The 23,109-nt window shown below is 37.3% G+C and overlaps 1 long non-coding RNA gene across 1 annotated transcript; it reads left to right on the top strand.

Moving 5' to 3' along the window:
- The first annotated feature begins 1,341 nt into the window (after window positions 1-1,341).
- LOC122230499 lies at window positions 1,342-21,966 on the top strand. Its single transcript, XR_006207485.1, has 3 exons — window positions 1,342-1,729; window positions 16,801-16,851; window positions 21,700-21,966. It is a non-coding gene; the product is annotated as an uncharacterized LOC122230499 (long non-coding RNA).
- The last annotated feature ends 1,143 nt before the right edge of the window (window positions 21,967-23,109 follow it).

The raw sequence follows: 23,109 nt of genomic DNA, 5'->3' as shown, positions 1-23,109 counted from the left end.
ACACTGTTCCATAAGGTGGTCTCTTGCTATATGTGGGTCGTCAGCCCTTGAAATGTGGCTAGTATAACTGAGGAGCTGATTTTTATATTTAATTAATGAAAATCTGCATTGAAATAGCCATACGTGTCTGGTTGCTATGATATGGGATGATGCAGCTTTAGAAGAAATGACCGTGAGACAAGTGTTAAGTCTGGCCTTATACCTAATCATCACAGTAGTCCGGTCAGAAAAAAATGTATCTTTTCTCCTTATTCTTTGAAACATGGTGGCATAGAATAGGACATCGTATTCTCACCTCTGGATGAAGAACTCGAGTTTCACTGGCCTTTCAGAAGGCAAGAGTGAGGGAGATTCATTCCTTACAGAGGCAACAATGTTAAGGGAAATACCGAAGTGTAAAATTGTTGGAAGGTAGAGATGATGTTTTAGTTTCCATTGTATCTTCTACAAATAATCATATAAATATTATTTAAATTTTTTAAAATATTTATTTATTTTTGAGACAGAGAAAGCAATCACAAGTCAGGGAGAGACAGAGAGTGGGAGACAGAGGATGTGACACAGGCTCTGCCCTGTGAGTGCAGAGCCTGACACGGGACTGGAACTCACGAACTGCGAGGTCATGACCTGAGCTGAAATCAAGCGTTGGCTGATCAACCAACTGATCCACCCAGATGCCCCAATCACATAAATATTATTAATGAATTAACTAGTACTTACTGGGTACTTATTGTGTGACAGGCATTTTTCTAGGTGTTTACATGTGTTATTAACTCACTTAATCCCCACAATCACCCTCAAAGTAGATACACTTACTGTCTTCATTTCACACGGTAGACTCACAGACTATTAAATGAACTTTTTTCAAGTTTCTCTTTTCCTCTTTGGTACTAACACATCATCGCCAGCAGTCAATGTTTGTGAAGCACCTAGGAAGTTCTCATTTCTGGCATAAGTCAGAGCCATCACCCTGCACAACTCCAGGGGTACCATTCACATGGTGATCCATATAAGTGCTGCCCCCTGAAAATAGTGCAGTGGACAGGCTGGGCTCTCCAAAAACCTTAGCTAAGGACAGTTTTACTCCTTCAGAGTTTCTATATTCTATGGTCATATTGAAGCTCACCCAAATGGAGAATATCATACCCTGTAAAGTTCATTGTAAGGAACTACTTTCTAAAAAATAAAGTTTCCCATTAATCATATGGGCTGTTTGAGAGATGATCCCCATTTCCAGAGATATTCATGATAACATGTGGGTCACCCTTTGGCTCTATAATTCTCTGACATCACAGTGGTGAAGCACCATGGGAACAGCCTGGGTTTGGGGCTTGAGGAACCAGAGTTAAATCTTAGCTCTACTATATTACCGAGTCTGACTGTGAGGGTCTGTTTCCTAGTTGCAAATGGCATTAATTTTTTTTCATAGGGTTTTCATAGAATTCAATGAAACTGAGTAAATCCTTGATAAGTAAGTGATGGGGGTTTAATAAGTAGTAGCTATTATTTCTATTAGCAATAGTATTTTCCAACAGGTATGTGAGGCTGTAGATCCTGTCCTCACGAATATGAATAGGGGAAAGTGACATAAACACAAACAACTGCATTACAATGGGACGGTTACAGGTGATGGATATTCAGTAGCAAGAAAGAGATTACCTCCAAAGAATCATCAGGAAGAATTCCTCAGAAAGCAGTGATGGTCTACAGAGCAGAAGCCTTTTAAATGGTAACTTTTGTCAAATAAATAAAGTAGATGCAAATAATGTTCTGGGCCTTGGAAGTTGGAAATTAGCATTATTACTGCCCTTCTAAGCTTTCTGTTTGAAATTCTTGCCGTGTGGAGGACTTCCTATCCTCTGCTCTTATCATCGCTCTCCCCAAATTTTGTAAGCCCCCTTGTTGAATTTCTTTCTACTGGAGTCAATTTTGTTCCCCTGACGGACGCATTGTGTGTGTGGGGAGCGAAGTTGGGGATTCCAACATCAGTGTTCCTTGGGCAGACCATGGATGTGAGGCTCTCTCTCCAACTTTTAGAAATGTTTGTAGAGGATGTTGGGGTGCTGTGGGTCACAGCTTCTGCAGAGTGTCATGAGGTGCTAGCAAGAAATTTTTATCACTTAAAAAAAAGACTCACAGTGTCCTTCAGTCAGTTTCCCACATTCATACTCAAACTGTGTACAAACTCTGTGCCTAAGTTGTGCTTACTTGGAACTAGGATGTTTGCCCTCCCATAAATGTTAAGTTTATATTTACTGAGTACCGCTAATGTATTCAATAGAAAAATAGCAACTATTTATAGATGTAGCAAACAAAACCCAGCAGTGTTTCCATCCAGGAAGCACAAGACACGTTTTCCTGCCTAGATACATCCGATGAATGCACCGGGTAACAGCACAGCTGGTGCTGACGTCAGATTATGCAGCCTTCAGTGTTTGCAGCAATGACAATGAACTTCATGGTCTCTTTTGAAAAAAGCAGTTCAATCCAATAACTGCTGAAATGCCTGCTACCTGTTTATTATGGTCTCTTTTGTCCCCTGGGACCTTCGGCAGCATATTTAAAAAGCCAAAGTCGAGATCACTGTGCAATACCCACTGCTAACAATATGTGTTCTTTTTCAGACAGTGATTAATAAACATAAAGAATTGTTAGCCGGGGAAAAAGTTGAACATTCTTTATGGATTTTCAAAAAGTATTTTCCCAAGCCTGGCAGATCAACCCTAAATGGAATTGGTGAAAAAAAAAATCAAAGCTGGATATGAATCACTGTATCAATCCATCAAACATTTCATAAAGAGGCAGTAGGCATAAAGAAAAAAAATAACAAAGGCAAGTGGTAGGCCTCTCTTGCCTTTTAAAATGAATACAATAGAAGTTATTTATTTGCAGGAATAACATAAAGATCCAGATCTTTCAGTCTACACATTTTCCTCCATCACTTAGATCCGTAGAATATGGCTTTCAGCAGTCAGTACAGAATTACTATATTATAACACAGTAGTTCAAAAGTTAACCGCAATTTAAAATTAATTAAGACAAAACTGGGGTGCCTGGGTGTCTCAGGCGGTTAAGCATTCAACTTCGGCTCGGCTCAGGTCATGATCTCATGGTTCTTGAGTTCGAGCCCCGCGTTGGGCTCCGTGCTGACATCTTGGAGGCTGGAGCCTGCTCCGGATTCTTTGTCTCCCTCTCTCTGCCCCTTCCCCGCTCGTGATCTGTCTCTCTCTCTGTCAAAAATAAATAAACATTAAAAAAATTAATTAATTAAGATAGAACTTCTTTTACATGTTGCTCCACGATGAAATACATACTTCATCTATATGATTCTTTTTTTTTTAATTTTTAAAAATTTTTTTAATGTTTGTTTATTTTTGAAGGAGAGAGAGTGGGGGAGGGGCAGTGAGAGAGGGAGACACAGAATCGGAAGCAGGCTCCATCCAAGGCTCTGAGCTGTCAGCACAGAGCCTGACCAGGGCTCGAACTCACGAACTGCGAGGTGATGACCTGAACCGAAGTCGGTCACTCAACTGACTGAGCCACCCAGGCGCCCCTCGTCTAGATGATTCTTAAAGACTTTAAAAAATCTATCATCCCCAGGATGTCACTGATGCTTAGTAATCTTCCAAATGAGCACAGACTTTGAAAGGCATTACCTCCAGATGAATGTGATTCTTAAATATATGGCCCTAGGAGCCTTATTGTCAATTAGATCTTTAGACACGATGCTAAGGTGTCCAGACCTAGATTTGGGGATTTCTCAGTCCATGAACAGCTAATAAAATGGGTAACTCTTGAATACTATACACACCTGAGGCTTATCCAATCACCAGATAGTCATTAATGCCCTACTCTGAAAGTATTGTAATTTTCCTATGTGTAAAGTCCCAGAATACAGAATACTCTGTTGACTTTAGTCCATAGTTCTGCAAGAAAAATGAGTCTTGAACAAGGGTACGTAACTTTTCTTTTTCTTTAAATTTATTTATTTATTTTGAAAGAGTGTATGTGTACACACACATGGGGGGGCGCAGAGAGGGAGAAAGAATCCCATGAGGGCTCCACACTGTTACAGCAGGGCCCCGTGTGGGACTTGAACCCACAAACTGTGAGACCATGACCTGAACCAAAATCAAGAGTCAGACACTTATGTGACTGAGCCACTCAAGCACCCCATAAGCTTCCTTTTAATAAATGCTAAAAACTGTTCTTTCTGTTAATTGTTACACAGAGACAAATTCTCAAATGCAGTTATGAAAAGCATATGTTATAGCACAACCCACTAGTGAGTATTTCCTGTGTCAAGTCCAAATACTCCCTTTTCCTTTTGTTCTTTCTCTCACAGATATCAGGGATTTAGTCCTTCCATCCAATTATCATTTAAAAAGATTTTGTTTCCCTTAAGTGTGAATTTAGAATGAGACACAGTAACATTGTGTACATTCCCCATCTCCTTGCTACTCCCAAAGGTATGCACTATTTTCAGAGAATTGCTTTTGAGAGGTGGCCACAATGTAACTGCCGGATTACAGAGTGATGAGGAAAAGACTAGCCCAGGAATATCATACTCAGCCAAGCTGATATTCTTATATAAAGGAAATAGGCAGACATTTTCAAACATGAAAATGTTTGAAATGCATGAAAATGCAAACATGCATTCAGATAATATAGCTCCCTTGGTTTTCTTAAAACATACCACACACACACACACACACACACACACACACACACACACACACAGAGAGAGAGAGAGAAAGAGAGAGAGAGAGAGAGAGAGAGAGAGAGAGAGAGAGAGAGTAATAGAATAACTCCAAAGCAGTCATACGTGAGGAAAGTTGAACAAAGGGTTTGGTAGTAAGGACTGAATCCATAAAAAAGGAGATATAAGTCTGTTACATCTTTCTCTTTTTACTTAGCATGATTCTTACTCTACAAATTTAGCTGTGTAGAAATGTTATATTACTCAGTTTTTCTAATTAAACCTGACTGCAAGAAGCTTTGTTGCCTGGATGGGGGGAAATTCAATGTCTTTTTATTTTATTATTTTATTTTAGTTGCTTTGTTTAATTATACAATATGAGCATGCTGTGTACAGTGTTCTGCACCTTCCTTTATTCTTTTTTTATTAAGACTATATTTTTAGAGCAGTTTTAGGTTCATATCAAAATCAAGAGGAAGGTACAGAGATTTTCCATATACTCCCTGCCCCCACACATGCACAGCTTCCTCCATGATCCATATCCCCCACCAGAGTGGTACATATGTTACAATTCTGGAATCTGCAGTGACTCAGCATAGTCAAAGTTCAAGGTTTACATTAGGTTCACTCTTGTTCTACATTCTAAAGGTTTGAACAAATACATAGTGACATGTATCCATCATTATATATTATGATCTCCCACAGAATATTTTTACTGCCGTAAAAATCCTCAGTGCTCTGCCAGTTCATCTTGCCCTGCCACCCAGGAACCACTGATCTTTTACTGTTTCCATAGTTTTGTCTTTTCTAGAATATCATAGAGTTGGGATCATACAGTATGTAGCCCTTTCAGATTAGCTTCTTTCTCTTAGTAATGTGATGTAAGTTTCCTTCATGTCTTTTCATGGCTTCATAACTCTTTTTCTTTTTAAGTGCTGAATAATATTTCATTGCCTGGATACACCACAGTTTATTCATTCACCCACTGAAGGATATTTTAGTTGCTTCCAAGTTTGGCCAATTATGAATAAAGCTGTAAACATCCATGTGCAGGTTTTAGTGTGGGAGTCATTTTATTTTAATTTTATAGATTAGGCACAGGCATACTGCAAGATTATGCAGTGATTACAGAATTGCTCTCTCAGTTTAAATTTATCTGATTCACCAGTGATCCCCATATTATCCAAGCCTACTTAGTTTTTCTGAAGTCAGAACTCCAGGTAAGCTCAGGGATGAGAATCTTTGTAAGGGCTATGAGCTTATAAAAGCACCCCCATGCAGTTCTGAGGTCTTAACCAGCTAACTTCAAGTGTATGCTCTGTAAGTATGTAAACATATATATATATATATATATATATATATATATATATATATACATATATATATACATATATATATACACACACACACACACACACATATATACACACACACATATATATACATACACATATATATATATGTATATATTTATTTCTATATTTATATATATTTTTTAATTGACCTCTTTCCAACACCTCGACCAGTGCTTGGCTCATAGTATGTGCTAATAAATCAACATGACTTCATGTATGAGTCAATGCATGTCAGGAAGACATGATGGCATTTTTGCTACTCACTTCCCAAGAGCCCTGAGGAATCTCCCCCTGCACTCTCTTTTCTTGGTCTCATCCTACCTTTTCTCTCCCAGTCCTCCTCCTGACTTTGACTATTCTGTATTTTCAGTTTTTTTCAATGAACATATATTACTTTTGTAATTGGAAATAACTAGGTAAACGTGGAGAATATATACATACCCACACACATATATATTAGAGGGAGAGGATAGAATCTGGTGTAATTCATAATTACCCTATATTTTCATTTGAAGAGTAAGCCATGATTGAGAGAGTGGGGCAGTAAATTTGTAACCTCCCCTAGGTTATAGGTTGGGCAAGTGGGAATATTCATGTTAGTGTGTTAAAAAACAAAACAAAACAAAACAAAACAAAACAAAACTCTCACCTTGGGTCTTAACAAAAATAAGTCTTTGTTCTCACTCAAGTTATAGTCTCCTTAGATTGATGGTGTGCTCTACCATTCAGTCATCTAGGCTCCTTTTCCCTCAAGGGCCAAGATGAAGTTGGAGGAGTTACAAGGGAGAAGGCGGTGTCAAGGACAACCATCATATCATTTGGCTTGTGCATGTCAGTGAATGTCATTTGTTGCCATTGGTACCTGCGAGCATACAAGTGAAACTGTCAAGGAGACAGCTAGTAGGATTTCCCAATGGAGCTCAGATCCCAGGAAACCCAGATCTGGCACGAGCCTGTCCAGCTTACTCCAGTCCAAAACTGAGGATGGTCCCATGAGCCATGTGCTGGGCTGGGCAGTTTCTCAGCTGCTTTCTCATGCTTTAGTTGTAGAAAAGAAGAAGAGGAATATTTCTCTCTCTCTATCTTCTATCTGTGTCTATCTATCTATCATCTATCTATCTATCTATCTATCTATCTATCTATCTATCTATCTATCCAGCCAGCCAGCCAGCCAGCCAGCTAGGTATCTAGGTGCTGGGAAATCAGACTTGTGATATAAAACTAGACCTAGAGTAGTGGTTGTTCACCATGTGAACATAGAGTGGTTTGCTGGAACAGCAGCAACAGCAGCAACCGGGACCTTGTTACAAAGGCCAACTCCTGGGCTCCACCCAGACCTGCTGAATCAGAGACTCCAGGAGAGGGGGCCCAGGAATCTATTTTAACAAGTCCTCCAGGTGGTTCTGAGGTGGTTAAAGTTTGAAAAATGCTGTCCTAGCTGATCTGTGGGGAAGGGTATGATGAGCCCCTTTCTGATTTCTTCTTGTGTCCGTTCATTCCTTTAAACGCAGTTCTCTCAGTGCCAGCTGTGTAACCAACCACTGCTGGGTTATTCAGGGGCAGAAGTGTCACTATTTGCTCACAGTCTCCACTCCTCAGTATCCTCCAGGCACAATTTCCATAATCATCCAGGGGAGTCATGCTTGTGGAATGTAAATCAGGTTGAATACTTGCTGAAATTTAACAGGTTTAGGAAAATAAATCTGCTACAGAACATGCATGGAACACATTTCAAATAAAATACAATGAATTCTGCATTACTCACTATTTGTTTTTATTATCCTCACTAATATTCTCCCACATTTGCCTTAGTAATTAAATGTTGCCTGAATATCAAATGTTTACATCTCAGATTCTGTGAAAGCAGATGTCTTCCTTTAATTTTGCAAACTCATAGAAGTTATGTAAGTTAAATTGATATTAACTGTGAAAAGAAAATGAACTGAGCAAAACTATTCTTACAAGCTTTTCCCACCTCCTCTTCCAATTAGTTGGTAAAATGGCAATAAATGTATAAAAATAAAAATGTATAAAATGAGCTCTTGAGAAATGAATGGGCACCTTGTCTTCTAAAGAACTGTTACTCTCTCTTCCTCACAGAAAAGTCAGCCCGCATGTAGACTTCTTGATTTCTGGGCTTACTTGGTACAAGGGTAGCTAGCAGTTTTTAGTGTTTCCAGGGGGAAAAAAAGAAATTGCCACACTTTGGAGACAACCTAAACAGCATTTTTACAGACTATTCTTGCAAAGTATGTTCTGTAGAACACCTGCTTCTCAAACAATTGAAGAATCTGTGTTTTAACACACTTCTTGAGGTTTGAGAACATTCGGTCTGCACCAACAGAGATTGGATTGTTTGAAAAAGTTGGGGGTAAGTTGAGTGCTTTCAGGGGAATAGGGACTGATCTGACTGCAGAGCAGGAGAAATTCCAGTGACTGAGAGAATGGGGCGTGCCAAGAGTGGTTGACAGCCGCAAACTTTAGAACTAAGTACCCTAGATCTTTGAACAAGGGTGACTTGATGAATGGCTGTGGACTAACAACTTTGCCTAGGATTTGAGACTTCTAGAAAAGGTGTCTGTGGCAAAGTTTGGGAAAGAAGGAATAGATGATTCCAGGCAGGTGCCTTCAAATGGACCAAAATTGCTTGGACAAAGATCAGTTTTCTGTTAAGACAAAATGGGATTATAATCAAGTATCTCCTACATTTTTGTTACATTGCACGAGCCCTGAGGTCTTGGTAAAACCTATGAATGAGAGAGTAAGCTTGGAAAAGTGAGTAACTTTGAACTTCACATTAACTTTTGAGTAGGGCCTGAAACTTAGCTTTGATTTGATTTATAGGGGGAAAAAAAAGTATCTCTTGTATTTTATCTTACAGCACTTAATGAATTTGCTCAAAACATTTATTTTTATTCTGCCTCCTGGGATTTTTTTCATTAGGGTTCTATTATATTTGGCAAAATCATTTCATCCTATTTTCTGCTCTCTATGATGCCTTTTATACTTTAATTTTGCATTATGGTTTCCTCAGTGAAATATTAAGTTCAGGTCTTTCCACAGCAATACAGCACTATAGATACAGGGAAGGAAGCAGTGGAGATGGCCAGGCTATTTTTAGAGTCCAAATTATGTAGACTGGCCTTCTGTATTTAGCAGACTCTTGATGCCCCATTGATATCCCTTATCTGTATTTAGGACCAACTTCTAAAGACCAGCACTTGCTTTTAAAAAAAATTAGGGCCTGAGGGCTTTCTCTGCCACAGGATCCTGCTTCCTCCATGTCTAAGGCAAGATGGAAGTGTGAGTAATCAACACCTCCTCCTGCCCCAGCAGCTCTCACGCAAGACCAGTGGGAGCTGTTGTGTGAATACCCCTGCTCCCTCACTCTGTAGGTAGGATAAGTCTACTGCACATACTGCACATTGGCTCTTAGAGTTGCCCAGCATGGTTAAGTTCCAGTTAAGTACATTGATAACCTATTCAATAATGGGCACTCTGTTGGCTCCCTTCCTTTCCCACTTCCCTACTGGCTTTTTCTCAAATCACCTCCTAAATGAACTATTTGCACTCAAATTCTTGTCTTAGGGTCTTTTCCTGGGAGCACCTAAACTATGAAACTATGTGCCCTAAGTTTAAGGCTATTTAACTACCAGGCTTCTTTGGCTTGTGTCCAAAACATCAAAAATGAAAACAAGTGTTCAGTCCTTGTCACTTTTGTGAGGATAAACATGAAGTCGTATAGGAAGAATAATTTTTTTAATGTTTATTTATTTTGAGAGACAGAGTGGGAGAAAGAGAGCATCCCAGGTAGGCTCCCCCACTGTCAGTGCAGAGCTCAATGCAAGGCTCTATCTCATGAACCATGAGATCATGACCTGAGCCAAAATCAAGAGTCAGACCCTTAACGAACTGAACCACCCAGGTGCCCCAAGGAAGAATAATTTTTAAGTAATTTGATCTTCAGTTTCATTTTTTAAATTTACTAATTTGTAATGAAACAGGGAGAAATAAACATTTTCTTTTCTTAAATACAAACATTGAGTGTCTGCTGAATATATAAAATTGCCCTAGGCAACATGGAAGATACAGAAACATTCACCTAGAAGTTCACCTTGCCCCCACCAGGAAAAAGGATGGATGCTTCAGATGACATACGACTGTGAACTGCTGTGTAGACACAATGTCATAATCTCTGATGTCTGGCTTTAGTCATGGAAGGATCTCAGAACAGGTTAGTAGTTTAGGAAAGGAGTTGAAAAAATGGTCAGGATGGTGAAATGTAAACACCATGAGCAATTTTTGTCTCAACAAATGTCAGTGTAAGGGACTAAAATTGATATAAAAACAATTCTCCTAAAACAATAGTGTCTTGTTTTTATATTTAACCAGATTAGAAAGTAAGTGCTACTCAGACCTTTAAAATCCAGCAGTAAGAAAACTAGCAGTGTGTAATGTCTTTGTACCAGGTTAAACAATGCCAGTGTATTCAAATGAGATTAATGCATTTAACAATGGGTAAGAGAACAGTTGATTCAGAACTCTAAGCATTCATCATTTTTTCTCTAGAGGAGAACAATTGAGATGGTGTATTGTGGAGCAGGCAGAACAAATATCTCCCACTTCTTTGTTTTACTAAATTAATCCTCTTTGTGAGCAATGAGTTGGCTCCCTGAGTTGTTAATGGGATGCAACACATTTCCCATCCCTGTCCCTGGATGAGAGCAAGTCTGCTCAACAGTGACCAAAAGTCATCCCGTTGATTGATTTTACTAATTGAAGAATGTATCTGCTTTTAGATGCTTTGGACTGAAGGATAAGCTATTAATTTGTTTTTTAATCACAAAAATGGTTTCCAGTTAAGGTAGAATGGTACCTTTTCATCTTTTTCTTTTCTTTCTTCAGTCCTTGCCATTTTTGTAGGAAACATTGCATGGATCCAGGCATGAGATCTTTATGCAAATGCAAACAACAAACGAATTGAGACTTTATAGTGTTGACACCTAGGGATTTTGAAATTGGCACTGGCATTTTGGGCTCTGTGGCTTGAAAGTAAGACAATCTAGTTTTTTTTGTTTTGTTTTGTTTTGTTTTTGGATTTGTCACAGGGTTATTGTGAGAGAGTCGGTTATCCCCCACTCTGTTCCCAGGCCTGATTCCTGAATTTTTATGTTACTGAATTCATATGTTTGAAAGTATTAAAAATCTAAATTCATCTAGGACCTAAACTTATGGTTTGTAATTTAATATACCTTGTTAGCATTAAATTGCCATCCATATATACAGATTTATAGGATGCCACCTTCTAGATATGAATAGATCTTATTTTAAAAGCCTCCCAGAGAATTAAATTCATCCCAAGAAAAATAAATCTTTGTTTAGTTACCACTACATTTAGCAAATGGTCTCATTTTACTTCCCAACCTGCAGAGAATGAAAGAAGAAAGGAAGAGGCAAGGTAAACCCTGACTGCAGAGGGCTGTTCTCTGGGGGTGGGGGGTGGGGGGGGTGGGGAGGAGGTGGAGGCTTGTTGGGGATGACCAGAAGTAACAAGTAACATCAGTTACTGAAATTGATATTAAAGCCTGCCAAAATTCAAAATCAACATTTCCACCAGTCAGGTTCCAAATTTTGACTCCCACCAAGACCCAAATGGACCCATATGGCAATGTGGCAATTCTAGGGTAGGTCTAAAAGAGGAAGAAGCAGATATAAGCAACTGATGAATGGCACAGGTCCAGTCCTAGATTATGCTGCAGAAATGTTAAATAGTGAGGCCATACTGAGGGTATTAAAATCTCAAAATAATCCTACCTGTGGTCTACCTCCAGTGACTGATGGGTATGTGGTGTAAAGGTATTTAAGGTTAGCTTTTGTTTAATAAACACTGGACTCTCCAAGATTGTAAGGATATCTCTCATACTTAGTTATAAAATTTTTAAGTTTTATTTTTAATTTATGTGGAATTGATTTTGTATAGTGTGAGGTATGGATTAATTTCTTTGTATGCCCCATATGGATAATCAGTTGTTCCAGCCCTCTTCATTGCCTAACTGAAAGGCAAGGCTGTATGTATTATATATCAAGTGTCAAACAAGCATGAATCAGTTTTGGGTTTTGTGGGTGTTTTTCTCAATGACCTGTCAGATCTTTCTTCATTCTAATACCACACTGTCTTAATTATTATAGCTTTGAATGAGCCTTGATGTGGAGCAGGTGTGTTGGCCCCTCTTTCCCCTTCTTCACTGGTTTCATGATTATTCTGTGTTTACACTTACAAATAAAATTTAGAATGAGCTTGTCAAATTCCATTAAAAATTCTATTGGGATTTGACAGGAATTAATTTAGACCTCAAAATACAGCTGGGGAGAATCGACAACTTTATAATGTTGTCTTCTGTTAATTCACACATGATATGTCTCTTCAATTAGTTAGGTCTTCTATCAATGTCTTTTAATCAATTTTATAATTTTTTTCTTAAAAATCCTGTACATTTGTTAGATTTATTCTTTTGTTACTTATGTTTTTTGAGTTACTATTAATGACTATGTTTATTATCATATTCTTCTTATTACTGATGTCTGGTAATAAAACTGATTTTATATTTACCTTGCTGAGCTCATTATTAATCTTCGTAATATTTCTGTAAGGTATTTTTTTATTTTTTTTTAATTTTTATTTTTTTAAAACTACTATTATTCTGTACTACTTTCTGGCCTTTCTTTTTAAAGTTTATTTATTGTTTTAGTAATCTCTACATTCAACATGGGGCTTGAACTCATGACCCTGAAATCAAGAGGCATATGCTTTTCCACGTGAGCCAGCCAAGCACCTTCTCTTTTTTTCTAATACACAAGAATCTTATCTGTGGATACCATCAGTTTTTCTTTTCAATTCTTCTATCTTTTATGTGAGATAAAAACTAGCACAATATTTAATAGAGGTGGTAATAATGTGTACTCTTGTTTTATTGTTTCTGATTTTAAGGCAAATGCTTTGAATAATTTTCCATTCAGTAGGTATTTTCTACATATTGTAGGTTTTTTTCTACATATTGTTTAACATAGTAGGAAAATTCCCTCTACTTATAAATCAGTAGGAGATTATAGCTTGAATGGATGTTGAATTTTATCAAAGGCTTTTTTAGTAGCTCTTTGAATAGTTATTTGTTTTTCTTCTTTTATTGGCTAAAGCAATAAATTATATTAATTGATGTCAGACCAACTTTGAATTTAGTTCCTGGAATAAACCCATTTGGTCATGATAAATTGTCTTTTTATAAGCATTGTTGTTAAATTTTAGCTTAGGGTTTTTTTTTTTAATTTTTTTAACATTTATTTATTTTTGAGACAGAGAGAGACAGAGCATGAACAGGGGAGGGGCAGAGAGAGAGGGAGGCACAGAATCTGAAACAGGATCCAGGCTCCGAGCTGTCAGCACAGAGCCCGACGCGGGGATCGAACTCAGGGACCGTGAGATCATGACCTGAGCTGAAGTCCGACGCCCAACTGACCAAGCCACCAAGGCGCCCCTAGCTTACGTTTTTTAATATGTATGCTTTGAAATCACCTGCAGAAATAGCATGACCTCGCACTAAAGTTTGGTTGAGCAGCAAAGACTAATGATGCCAAGTTTCAGATATCAATCGGGAGTGAATTATAATAGAAATTTGAATCCATCTTTCGCTGTTTGTTATTTGACTTGTGATAGCATTTAAGTCTCAGCTTTTCTTCCTCCCTTTCTGCTCTGCATATGGGCAATCTGATATGAAAGCCTGAGTGCGCCTTCCTTTGGACCAGGTAGGAGATTCAAACCACAAAGCCTTTGCCTCTGCATTAGAACTCTCCCTCTGGAACCACATCAACCCCAAGCTGGTCTCTTTTCCTAGCTTCTTCAAGCCATTTTTGGACCAGCTGGGGAAGCCCGTCTTGCCCTCCCTCAAAAGCTTCATAGGTGAATAATAAATCTTTTCATACATTGTTGTTGTATGTGGCGTATCACCTATATTCATATTTGAAACAAGTTTTGAGTAGGGGTTCATCCTGCATCTGTAGTTTGGCCACAAAGCAACACGCTTTTGCTACCTTTGCCTGGTTTGAATATCAAAGTTATACTAGATTTATTAAATGAGTTGAAAAATGAAAAAATTCAAAATTTTTTAATAGCAAAGAGTTTACGTAAGATTACACTCACCTGTTCCTTGATTTTTGGTAGAACTCATCTGTAAAACCTGAGCAAGAATATTTTATGGATACTTTTTATAAACTATAGATTTAATTAATGATTTTGAAGTGATTCAGGTTTTCTATTATTTTTCAGTCTGAAAAAAAAAAGAAAATATCCAGTTTTCCTGGGTTGTAATGTCAGGTGTTAGTGGTGGTATGGGATAGAGACAGAAGGAGCAAGAGAGCTTTCTGGGTTCTTTTTTGTAAGGTATAAATTCCATTCATGATGGCTCCACCCTCATGATCTAATCACTTCCCAAATACCCTAGCTTTTTTCAAAGATGTTTAATAATTTTTGGTGTACAGGTCATACATCTTATGTTAAATTTATTCCTACACATTTATTTTTTGTTGCTATTATAAATAGAATTTATATTTTTAAATTTCATTTTTGGATTATTCATGGCTAGTGCATAGAAATGATCAATTTTTGTATATTGATGTTATGTCCTGCAACCTTGCTTCTTATTGGTTTCCTTAGGGTTTTCTACATACAATATAATGTTATCTGAGAACAAGAATAGTGTTTTTCAATACAGGTAGCTTTTCTGTCTTTTGAGAAGCTATTAATTTTTTATTTAGTTTCTTTGATACAAGCTATTCAGATAACTTATTTCTCCCTGTGTTTTGGTAGTGTGTATCTTTCAAGAAATTGCCACAATTCATCCAAGTTATCAAATTTGTGGGCATAGAATTGTTCATAGTAGTACTTCCTTATCTTTTAATATTCATGGAATCAATGGTGATGACTATTTTTTAATTTCTTATATGTAAATCTCCCTTTATTCTTGGTATCTTCTTGGCATCTTCTCTATTTCTTGGTTGGGCTGCCTAGAGGCAATTTTCTCTAGTGGTTTTGACTTCATTTTTTTTACTTAATTTTAATTAGTTCTTATCTTTTGCTTTAGATTTATTTGAGCGCTTTATGGGATTTCATTTTGTCTCTTCTTTTAGCATATCAATTATACTTCCTTAAAAGTGGTTTTAGTTTTTGCTCTGTGCTTTCTGGAAAGTTTCTAGAAACTTTCTTTCCAGCTGGCAAGCGAGGGCAGTTTTAGGGCAAATATTTTTAACTTCTCATCACTGGATACCAGTATCCTTCTTTGCTTAATGTCCTATGTCTGGAAACTTTCGGCATATTTTTTTTTCTGGTATATCTTAAAAAATTGTTTTAGATAGGAAAGTAAATCCAGTACCTGCTATATCGTCTTGGGTAGAAGTGGAAGTTTGTTAGGAATATAGATCAACTTCAGGGCACCTGGGTGGCTCAGTCAATTAAACATCTGACTCTTGATTTCAGCTCAGGTCATGATCTCACAGTTCGTGAGTTCAAGCCCCACATTGGGTTCTGTGCTGACAGTGCAGAGCCTGCTTGGGATTCTCTCTCTCCCATTTCTCTCTCTGCCTCTACCCCATTTGCTCTCTCTTTCAAAATAAATAAACTTAAAAAATTTTTAAAGAATATCGATCAGCTTCAACTTAACACATTTTTACTACTTACACCTTAGTAAACTTCATCTTCTACATGGAAATGAATTTGAGAGACTCCTAATTATACATCATCTTCTGACACACATGGACGTAACTCTGTGTATTTATTTCAAGAGTAAGTTCACAATGATTTGAAACCATTTAAGCTTGCTTTTAGGTGCAGCTGAAGTTCCAAAATCTGTGATAATAAGTTTTCCTGTATTTAAACAATAGATTGAAAATAAACCATGATAGCACAGAGATTATAAGGATGAAGAAACAGAACTTAAATTACTTCAATTATGTTATTTGACATGGTAGTTTGGACTTTTTGTCTGTGTTCAGAATTTCGAAGATTCAAATGGAGTAGGAACTGTAAAAGGATAACATTTTTGTTTGGCGAGTGCATATTTTAGTTCATAAATAAAATATTTTACTTATTTTGACTAGTATATTTTAAATTTAAATGTATATTTATTCTTTTTAAACTAAGAAGCAAATATAAATATTATTGCTTATTGTCCCATGATTATTAGTGAAAAGAACTATCATTTCAAAGAGGGAAATATTTGGTCTTTTTTTCTTTTTTTAATTTTTTTTTAACGTTTATTTATTTTTGAGACAGAGAGAGACAGAGCATGAATGGGGGAGGGTCAGAGAGAGAGGGAGACACAGAATCGGAAGCAGGCTCCAGGCTCTGAGCTGTCAGCACAGAGCCCGACACGGGGCTCGAACTCACGGACTGTGAGATCATGACCTGAGCCAAAGTCGGATGCCCAACCGACCAAGCCACCCAGGCGCCCCGAAGGAAATATTTGAAATATAATACACTGTGGTTGTCAAAAATACTCGTAGGCCACTGTGCAAAAGATACGTTCACTTGAATCACCTCACTCAAGGAAGTCCAAAGCCATGACTTCCCATTAAGTATTTATAGTTTATTTAAAACCTTATAAGTAATAAAATATTATATCAATAGGGAGACATTTCTGCCATAACCAATATTAACTGGTGACAAATCTGACATTCTATCTTTATCATGTTTCCAAGGAACCCACCTAAAAAGTTACTTCAAGATCAAATACATCCATAAAATAAAAGGTAATGTTATATTTATTCTTTACTCAGATGTGTGTATAAAAATTATATATGTATAATTTTATGAAAATACATGTAAGGTATAAAATTACTATGGAACTTGCAGAGTGGTGATTAATTCCAACTGGAATGATGGGAGAAGGCTTCCTGGGGACTATGAATTTCAGCTCATAAAAATGATCAGTAATATTTCCAAGGGTAAAATAGAGAGCCCTTAGAGGAAAGTGTATTCCAGGCTGAGGAGGAGGCCTGCCTCGTTACTACTAATAAATGAGTTTCTTTTGAAAGCTATATTGACTCTTCAAGTGTTCTTGGGCTTTCCTATGGGAATGGAATACAAGGAACAGAGGTTATTAGATATTCTTTTAAGGTTTGTGGTCTACTTCTAGGCTTTTTCTTTTTAAGTTCAGAATCTAGTAAAATATTCCATGAGATGTAAAGAATCATCCAAAAATAGACCATTCCTTTTTCTGAAATTGTTTTTCAACTTGAACTGTTATTAAGGAAGAAATCATGAGGCATTCTTCTCTAGCACAATTAGGACCCACTTCTGTTTTGTGCAGTTTCTACATTCTAGGCCATGTAAAATCACCACAGACCTATTTCCTAGTAAATATTCAATGAAATGGCAACATAAATTCTTTTTGTTTTTGTCCTAAAAGAAGGGTGAAAGTTTTGCAGATTATTTTTCTTCCCTCCTTCCTTAATGGAAGTTTGAATTACATAAGAGAATATGATGGCTTTAGAAATCTAAAACCATGAAATTAAATGTAATTACTTTGTTCCTTTTTACTTTTAAAGCCATTTGTGTTCAAATGTTAGAAATTAAATTAAATTACTCTAAATTAAAAGGCATACTTTTGGCATTTTGAAAGATGAACGAAAATGCTTACTAGAAATAAATGCTAGTTGCGTGGACAGTACGGAATGAGAAGGCTTTTGGCACTCTCTGTCAGTGTCTGTTTTCACTGGTATTTCCTTTGCATTTTAGTCACTAACTCAAAGTTTTGGACAGCTGTACAATGTACGGCTGATACTAAATGGGCCACCTACCGATGTTTAGTGATTGGAGCACAATTATTTAGACATAACTGCAGACTAGCACACTCTTCTACTTGAAAATGGACTCTTAGTGAAGATAAAATTGAACAGATTTTCTACGTTTAAAAAAAATCAGGAAATTCACACATATTTTTACAAACAGCGAATTTCTCTACTCAGTATTTCCAAACAACAGTGATACAAGGTGAGAAGCTACAGTGAGGAACTGTGAAAGTGGTATGGTTTTGAATTGAATCTAATTCTTAGGTATTGGAAGAAAAACAAACGTGTATAGGGCTGTCCTAATGAAAGCTTTAATTACGTTACTTGATCAACAATCTGCTTCTCATTATTACAGACAAAGGAGAAATTCCCCTGTGGAAGCCCTTTCTCCATTAGAGCCATGGTGAATGCCAAAATAATTGCAGTATTATAGAAGAGAAATGTGTGTATGGTATCTGAACAGATATTAAGTGAAGAAGGTCTACTTTAGTTAATTGGCATGTAAAGCCCACAGAAATATCAGAAACTCTAAAAACAAATTGCAAATGATTTCATTAAGATGAAAGCTTATGTGTTTGTAGGTTACATGCAAGTTTCTTCACTATTTTGATGATAATTAAAAATTCTGTTGGATTTTATCATGGTGTGATTTTCATTAGCAAATGTTCTTATTTTGTAAAGGGGTGATTATTCTCTTTACTATTAGTTAGAAATCTTTAAAACTTAGAAAATACTCTAAACTACCTACTGGCTACAGGTTGCTTCTTAAGAATATATAATGGGGCATACCTTTTTTTTTATGTTGTTATTATTATTATTATCATGATTGTTTTTTTTAACATTTTTTTTTTTATTTATTTTTGGGACAGAGAGAGACAGAGCATGAACGGGGGAGGGGCAGAGAGAGAGGGAGACACAGAATCGGAAACAGGCTCCAGGCTCTGAGCCATCAGCCCAGAGCCTGACGCGGGGCTCGAACTCACCGCGAGATCGTGACCTGGCTGAAGTCAGACGCTTAACTGACTGCGCCACCCAGGCGCCCCTATCATGATTGTTTTATTTTAGAGAGAAAGAGAGAGTGCTTGAGCAGGGGAAAAGGGGGAGAGGGAGGGAGGTAGAGAGAGAGAGAGAGAGGGAGAGAGAGAGAATCTTAAGCACGATCCATGCTCAGTGCGGATCAACAGTTGGATGCTCATCTGACTGAGCCACCCAGGCGCCCCTTTATGTTATTCCTGAAATGTGCACAGAAGTCAGGGCCTACTAGAATACTACCTCCCAGATACATGTGCTCAAAGGATAATACATATTCTATTGAAAAGTCTATTATATCTGTGTAAATGTAAGAAGCAGCAATATATTGTAGTATTTAAATACACATCTCTTGAAATGTAAGACCTGAGTTTCTTATTATATGAATTTGGCCTAGTTAATTAATGAACTAATGCAACTAGTCCATCACCAAGTATCTGTGAGATACAGTAGGATTTACCTCATGAAAGTAATAGTCCAAGCATTTCCTAACAAACAATACAGACAAACAAACAAAAATTCCAAATAACAAAATGAAATCCACAGTTAGGGCAGTATTTGTGCTTTGAAGAAAGTATACGTGATGACGTGAGAGTGTATAAAAGGGAGGCTTATTTATTTATTTTTTATTTTTTGAAGAGTCAGGACAAATGTTTCTGAGGAAACAATTCATATTATAACTGAAGAATGAGAGGGATTTACCAGTTTTAAAGGAGTGCAGGTGGGGACTTTCTATTCAGAGTGAAAAGCAGGTAAACCACTGTGGTAGAAGGCAGTGTGACACAAAGTACAACTTGTCTGGTAAGACAAAAGAGAAGAGAAGACAATATGAGATGAACTTTGAGAGCCAGGTTGGGCCCAGAGCAGTGAATGTCTAATTGACAAGGTATCCAACTTGCCTGGGACAGTCCTATTTGTATTTTCCCTGGAATAATTTTTAGTACCTCCTTTCCCCAAACACACACACACACACACACACACACACACACACACACACACACACGTCCTCCTCTTAAAAGTATCCTGGTTTTGACCATATATTTTAAGAGCATTTTACCTAGAGTTCATGTTAAGGATTTTAGCCTTTAAGAACTAAATGCTCTTTTTCTTTGTTTTGAAGCAGGGGAGTATTATGTTTATATTTGTGTTTGATAAAGGAAATGGTAAATAGTTTGAAAAGGAATTAATTAATTGTTAATTGGCAAAGTGGATGATAGCATTCCAAGGGAGAGCTAGATGGAATCTTGGAAGAGAAGGGAAGATGCTATTAGTGGAGATCACAAGACACAAATGAACCAAAGACATGATCAGAAATTCAAAAATCATTAGCTCATGGTGATGGACTGCACAGGTTGGAAGAAAGAGAAGACTTGGGATGGCTCCCGAGTTTCTGGAAGAGTAGAATTTGATAAGATATAATATCAAGTGAGAGAATCAAATGTGGAAGAAAATTCACAAGTTTGTGTTAGGATACTCTGAATTTGAAGGACCTTTGAAGCACTTGAGAAGGAGAAGTCAAATTTGGTTTATGTGTCATATGCATCAGGAACTCACATGAAGGCTAGAGATTCAAATCTGGTGCCAATGGCATGGAGCCTAGACTTCGGATGCGATTGCAGAGAACAGGGTTTCTCTATCTTTGCACGGTCAGCATTTTGGGCTGGGTAAGTTTGTTGTGGGACCTTCTCCTGTGCATTTAGGGTGAAGTACTAGAGGCAGTAATTCAGCCTTTCACATTTGGTGGCAGAGAGGCCAAGCGAAGAGTATGTTTTAGACAGAGGGGCGTGGTCCTCATTGTTGAGCAAAACTGAGAAGGCCAAGTAAGATGACTGCAGATGCCCACTGGATTTAGCAACAAGGTGGTAACTAATAAATTTAAGGAAGGCTTTGTTGTTCTTGTTGTTGTTGTTGTTGTTGTTGTTGTTGTTGTGGAATCATGGGGGAGGAAGCGTTAGCTAAAACCAGGATTCAATTGTCAAATTAGATTCATACGTATCAGTTATAAGACTAGCGTCCTTCTTGTAAAATATTTCAAGAATATAGGCAATCATGTGGCAAAAAAATAAGGGCAGCCTGTGACCTGCATAGTTACCCTGGCCCTTTCTTCCGTGTGCTTTTTGATTCAGAGTAAGAGATGAAGGCACCAAGTGAGTTTTTGAGAGTTATTACATTACCCAGAAGAGAAGTAAATATATAATGTTGATTATTTTCTGATGCTGATAGTTATACAAGTTGCTTGACATTCTCCAGACAGCTGTGCTTCACAGATAAATTAATTTTAGATTTACTTACTGTAAGTAATCTTTAATAATTCTGATAAGGCCACTGTATATATAAAGGTTCATTCTAACAAAATACAATTAGTCTATTTACCCAGAAGTCCAGTTGAAAGGAATTCAGGCCATTTCACCTAACTTCTTTTACCAGTTCACTTACCAAGAACACTTGTCCTGTAAGCAAATATGAGGTGGAGAGTAGGACTGTGATGGATGTCAAAATCCTCTCTGAATGATGCACAATGAACTAAAAGTGTGTGATGACTGCAGCTAGGTGGGTAAGGAGGTAATCAAGTCACATTATGTCCTTAATATCCCTGGAGCTTAAACATATCTTGGCATACAACAAGAGTTCTGTATTTTCTGATTGAGTTAAGGAATGATTGAATGAATGAGTCTCAGAGGGACAGAATTTTGAACAAGAGTGTGAAGAATGGTGTGGAGCAACAGTTGGAAGGGAGGAGGATACTGATGCCCCTTCTGATCACTGAAATGTATGTAGTACACAGAATGAAGATTCACTGTTTATCAGAGCTTTGGAAGAAGCCACATGGTCAGGAGAGAGCCGAGCTTCAGTCAAAGACCAGAGAAGAGGCTGAACATAGGAGTGGTGTTGCAAAGGGCAGAGTGGAGTGCTTGGAAGGTGGGAAGCAACAGAGTACTGAGTCAGGTGCAGGAAAGTGCAGCACACACATGGATGAAATGGTCAAGAATCAACTTTCTGGAGAAAGATGGGCTCAGGATATTCATCCTGAGGTGTACTAATGAAAATAGGAATGCTGACTCAATAAATTCATTTTCATTTTTTAGAAAGATTTTTGTTGCTCTTCCTCAGTTCCTAATACTAGATCTTTATTTACCTACATTGAGAGAAAGAAAATATGGTCATGTTTCAACAGAGTAGAATGATTTAGTATTTTGATAATGTCTTTTTACTTAAGGCAGATTATTAGAGCAAGTATATCTTCTCTGATCCATGATTATATAAAATTCCATAGTGCTAGGCTTAGCTTAATTAAAAAATCCTTTCCCACATCTAAAGATGTAGCCACATAAGCTTCCTTATTTATATATTAAAAATCCTACCCATCCATTTTAGTAGCTGTATGTTACTGGGTTATCATTTAACCCCTCTGAACTTCAGCCTCCTTGTTTTCAGAATAAGGTTTTAAAATAGGCTCTCTCATTTAACTGATAAAATTTGGGAAGGAATATAAAGGAATTGCAAACATAAAGTAGCTAATGCTGCACCTGGTGTAAAATTAGTACTTTTCTACCTTTAGAAAGGTTTGATATTTAGCAAATATATCTGAAGTTCCCTCAAAGCCATTTCTTTACATGTCTTTTTGGAGGTGGCAGCAATAGAGGGGTGGGTCTTAAGTACCTTTATGATTAAAGACTTTACCTTCAAGTTCAGTTTTATAGAGCAATCAGGAGAAAGAGAGGAAGGCACTCATGATAGAAATCATCAATTTCTGTAATATTCTCTCTTCTTAGGGGTTTAATGGATGACTTTCTCCACTAAGCTAATAACTCTTTGAAGGGACTCAGGCTATCAAGGACAACACAAGAAGCCCTCTGTTCTTTTCTGTTAGCCACAAAGAATGTGGTTATTTAATAGGAAGCAATAATGACTTCTTTCATGTTCTTAATGAAAGAACACATTTTATATCTGCAGGTATCCCTGTTTTACTCTCCATGGCACTCTAAGAGTTGATAAGTGAAATTCAACTTTTGAAGACTTAACGAGAAAAATAGCTGTATGTCAATGTATCATTGCTTCACACTCTATACTAACTCTATACACTTTATGAGGATAATAAGCTTTCATGGGCTTCAAGTTACCAAGGAGAACATCATGTAGCAATTTTCTCCTACTGTTACCTAAGATACATTTGGATTATAGAGCAAT

The sequence above is a fragment of the Panthera tigris genome, chromosome C2 (assembly GCF_018350195.1).
Source record: "Panthera tigris isolate Pti1 chromosome C2, P.tigris_Pti1_mat1.1, whole genome shotgun sequence".
NCBI lineage: Eukaryota > Metazoa > Chordata > Mammalia > Carnivora > Felidae > Panthera > Panthera tigris.
This window is presented reverse-complemented; position numbering and strand designations above follow the sequence as displayed.